The following is a 4,979-nucleotide window of genomic DNA, read 5'->3' on the forward strand; positions in this document are numbered from 1 at the left end:
GGAAGTGGAAGAGGCTCCCGCCACTGCTGCTGTGCTCGCCAGCCGTGAGCCCGGCCTCTGGCTGAGTGGTGCTCCCCACGTGGGAGTGCACTGACCACCAGGGGCAGCTCCTGTGTTGAGCATCTGCCTCCTGGTGGTCAATGTCCATCATACTGACCAGTCGTTCCACTGTTTGGTTGATTTGCATATTAGACTTTTATTATATAGGATGTTTGAGTACTTGACTATGTGATGCATGAGAGGAAATATCACTTGGGGACCAGGGAAGGTTCTGGAGAAGAGGGCACATTTGTGTATTGAAGAATAAGTAGGGGTCCACAAGGCACAGAGAGGAGACTTGTGTTCTATGTAGAGGGAGCAGTGCTGAGGCTCAGATCATGGGAGAACGTGGCAGGTCCTGGAGAGTGAAGGGTGCAGTGTGAAAGGAGAGAAGGGAGAGTGTGTGTCAGATAAAAAGCAAGGCTAGTAAAGTAGGTTGTAAAAAGGCCACTTGTACTGTGCTAAGACGTTCAGACTCCAATTTGTTGGCAATAAAGAATAATGCTGAAGGTTTACAGCAGGGCGATAAGGGAGTGTCATGAGCACTGGCTAACTTCCAAATGCAGTCTTGCCCCAGGCAAATGGGGCTACTGCTGCTGCCCTGGATGAGCTGGCATCACTTTGGGTGCCAGTCTCCCGTCACCCAAGGCCAGGAAGTAGCTTACACATGCAGTGGGATTTCGGCTGGAGGTAGCCCCACCAGAGTTCCTAGCACTTCAGTGATTGGCTGAGGAGGCCTCCAGAAGCATTTGTCTGGGAGGCCCTTAAAATGCCGAGGTTCCGACATGACTTGAGTCCTCAATCAGATCTCTTATTCCTTCTGACCAATGACTGGCCTCTTGGTCTCTGGGACATGCAGAGAGAGAGAATGAGGTCAGTCTGCCCGCCAGCGGACTTGGCGTTCTGCCCCATAATTGAGTCTGGCCTGCAAAGCCGGCACTCAGGCTGGGAAGGCCAGGTGGCCAGATGTTAAAGACCTGGGAGTTTCCAGGCCACAGTGTTCCCAGGGGGTGGGAGGAGGCAGAGGTGGCTCACAGCCTTAGTTTGGAGAATCTAGGTTTGAATTCTATTTGAACCATTTACCAATGATATGACCTTTACTCATGATTACACTTCCCCATGCCTCAGTTTCCTCTCAGTAAAGTCATATAACAAATAGCTTCCTTATTAGGTTCCAGTGAAGATTAGTTGCAATTTAATGAGAAGCATACATAAGATGCTTAGCATAGAGACTAGTACCCAGGAGTCAAAAAACTTCTTTAAGGTATGTTCTGCTTGATGATGACCTTCCTCCTTCCCACAATTCTATGCCCTCCCACCTGGCTTTGCTTCTCAATGTGCCTGGCAGCTGGCTATGACCCTTGTGTAAGTTCTGGCCACTCAGTGTTGCTGCCTGGAGAAGAGCACAGCTTCAGTCTCATAGGGTTCTGATCAGGTTTGGAAGCCTGAACTGTCATGAACTGTGACAAGGAGTTATTGAGCTTGAGTGTGGCACAGACGCTCTGAGGAGTGTGTTCAGCCTCCTGCTGGCTGTGACATTCTGAGCGGTGGCCATGCAGGAAAGCGGCTCTCTTCGGGGTCTGGTTAGGAATTGTGAACCTGTGAAGGCAACAGGTGGGGAGGGCAGAGACAATTCTTCACTTGCATTGTACCCTCTACCCAGGTTTAGGAAAATGTCATCCATGGTAGACACTGGGGGTGAGCTCAGGTGGCGATGCTGTTTTCAGAGGTCATTCACAGCAGGGAAATGTACCAGCACCTGCAGGCCTTGGAGTTAAATTGGTGTGTGTTTCATTGCCTCCTCTAGGCTTTGCATTTAGTCCAGAGCAAGATCAAACTCACAGAAACACCAGACTCTGAATTTGCTAGATCGGCCCCTTGCTAGGTTCCAGCAGCAGCAGGCAAATAAGAAACAGTGATATAAGTGGGAGCCAGTCACAATCACATTCTGATCAATAAAAAGACTTTAACACTCAGAGGACATGCCTTATGAGTGCTAGTTAGCTTCCAGGCTGCACAGATTCAAGCACAGAGGTAACCAGCTTGTAAAAGAGGTTTGAATTTGGGGGAGGTGGGTTCAGGATTAATTCAATGTTTAAAGTTTTTCTGGCCTGAGAGGCAATGCTTATAGACGTGTAGAGATTGGGTTCTTTTAACTTGTGTGCCTTTGGCTGAGTCTTCACAACTCTGGGCCTTCGTGTTCTCACTAGAATAGGAAGGGACTGAATTGGATGACTTCCCCAATTTCTTCCAGCTCACAGACCTCATGATTATGTGCAAGAGTCTGGAGGGAAAACGAATCAGAGAATCTTATATTTTCCTAAGAGATTTTTAAATAAAAAGATGCAACAGTTTGGATGATGAACTTTAGAATAATCAATAAAATATTTCAGCAAAGTTATTTATGTTTATTTCTAGTCTTGATTCTGCCAAATTACTTTTTAAAACATCCAATTAGAATTTTTTTACGTATCAGATCCTTCCAGGCCCTGAGCCCTAGGAACACGGTGTACGACGCAGGCCACAGACTTGCATGCAGGCCGCACGTCTGCGTGCTTTCAAATGTTGTTTTCATTGTTCTGCCATGGCCTCACTTTGCTCTGACTTGTCCTTGCCAAACCTATCAGAATGACTCACATGCAGCCAGCCTCTTTTATCTGTCCACCCAACAGGCCTTTCCCAAGATGGGTTTGCACAGGGAACACTACATGCTCCGTTTGTAAGACCTGGGGTCAGAGAAGCAACTGGCAACAGAGAACTCTTAACAGTTCACCACACACATGCACACACCCCAGCCCGGAGCTTAGGGAAAAATAGCTCACCAAGCAGCTCCCGCCAGCCTTAATTATTGAACGCAGATAAGCCTTTCTCTGGAGGCCCGAGTGCACACACTGCTGAGAAGCAGACGGGACGTGAGAAATGAATACGAGGAAGGTGTGTCCATGCCAGGCACACTGGTCCCAGCACAGAAGTGGATGGAGAGGCAGGCGGGTTTCCTGCTTAGGAAGACAGGGACAGGAGTCATGCAGATTGTGGGGCCCTTGATGTGGGGCCCTGGGCAAGTTGCCCCAGTTTCCTCATCTACCAACTAGAGGTAATGATACAGTAATTCCAACCTTATATGATTATTGTAAGAATTAAATAAGATCATATATGTAAGTAATTCAGCACAGTGTCTGGCCCATACTGAGCATTCAGTAAATGCTAGGCACTATATTTGTTAGTCTTCACAAAATCCCAGTGAAACAGGCAATATCAGACCTATTTTACAAATGAAAACCTGAAGATCAGGAGGATGTGCTAAGGTACCTACTGGAGGCCAGACCCAGGTCTTCTCACTTCAGAGACGCTTCTCTGCCTGCAGTACCTGGAAGGTCCCGACAACCCGGAATGACTCGGTATTAACAGATGGATGGGGCCCCTCTGTCCTTTTCACTTCTCTTCAGGGCTCCTAGTTGCTCTGTTTCTCAGGGAAGAGTGAACCCAGCACCTAATGGCCTCTGCCCCTCCTCCCCGAAGCCTGACCCGGCTGTCCTGGGTGTGATGCGCACTCAGTATCGCAGAGAAGGCTTTAGAGATCCTTTCAAAGGAATCCCCGTGTTTCCAGGAGAAGAAAATCAGGGCCCAGAGAAATGCTTTGCTCCAGCTCCTTCCCACTTTGGTCCAAGCAGAAGGAGGTGGCTTTGATGAGACACAGGGACAAAGTGCCCTCCCTGAGACCAGCAGCAAAGCCACGCTCGCCTGCACTCACACTGGAGCTTCTGCTTACATCCACAGGCTACAGTGAGTCACGCACAGACTCACTTGATGGGAGCTGTGGTAATTGTGCAACCATCTGACCCACTCAGGGAGGGAGCCGTGCTGGAGACCAGTGAGGAGGTGACTGTAGTGGCTCAAGGATGGATAATGGTGACCTAGGCCAGGGTGATGAGTCCACATATGAACAAAAAAAGATAAATTTGGAAGATGTTTGGGCGAGAGAGTCAATATGTTGGGTGTGTGAAGGGGTGTAGGGGAAAGAGAGGCATCAAGGATAATTCTGGCCTTGGCTGGTGTGGCTCAGTTGGTTGAGCGTTGATCCACACACCAGGAGGTCACCCCTTGGAATCCAGTCAGGGCACATGCTCAGGTTGTGGGTTCAATTCCCAGTAGGGGGCATGGAGGAGGCAGCTGATGGATGTTTCTCTCTTGTCCATGTTTCTATCTCTCCCTCTCCCTTCCTCTCTCTGAAATCAATAAAAACATACATGTTTTTGGGGGTGTGTGCATGTATGTGTTGAACTTTTAAGAGTTCTCTGTTGCCAGTTGCTTCTCTGACCCCAGGTCTTACAAACGGAGCATGTAGTGTTCTCAGGGCTTGCAGAACTGAGTAGATCCATGCACAGAGGGGAGGATAACTGTGGAAAGTCAGGTTGTGGGGACTAGGGGTCTGTTCGGCCATGTCCAGTTGGAGTGCTGATGAAGCATGCAAATGGGAACATCAGGAGGCAGCTGGATCAGGAAGCTGGGATTCGAAAGAGGATCAGGGTTGAGAATTAAGAATGTACCTGTTGTGCAGGTTTGGTGTCAACCCTGACTTGTGCAGGTAGAGGTGGGTAATTTGTCAACATCTAATGCCACAGAGATGGGAGAAACTATGCTTTTAAAATAGGAAAATTAGGAGGTAAATTAAAAATATATTGAAAGTTTTTGAGTTATTTACAGTTTAAAGGTCTCTTGGTAGGCTTAGGAGCAAACAAATCAATTAGGTAAGCTTCAAGGTGGAGAGACGGCTTGCTGCACAGTGAGGAGTCAGAGTCCGAGTGGGGATGGAGGAGAGGGACCTCTTACAGGGAGGCTGGTCAGATAAGTGATATATTAAGGGTAATGGGGAGCCAGTGTGTCAGTCATGGAAATAAAGTATAAATATGGAAAAGGAGAAAGCTAGAATTTCTAGTTGA

This window comes from Myotis davidii, unplaced genomic scaffold (assembly GCF_000327345.1).
Source record: "Myotis davidii unplaced genomic scaffold, ASM32734v1 scaffold84, whole genome shotgun sequence".
NCBI classification, from domain to species: Eukaryota; Metazoa; Chordata; class Mammalia; order Chiroptera; family Vespertilionidae; genus Myotis; species Myotis davidii.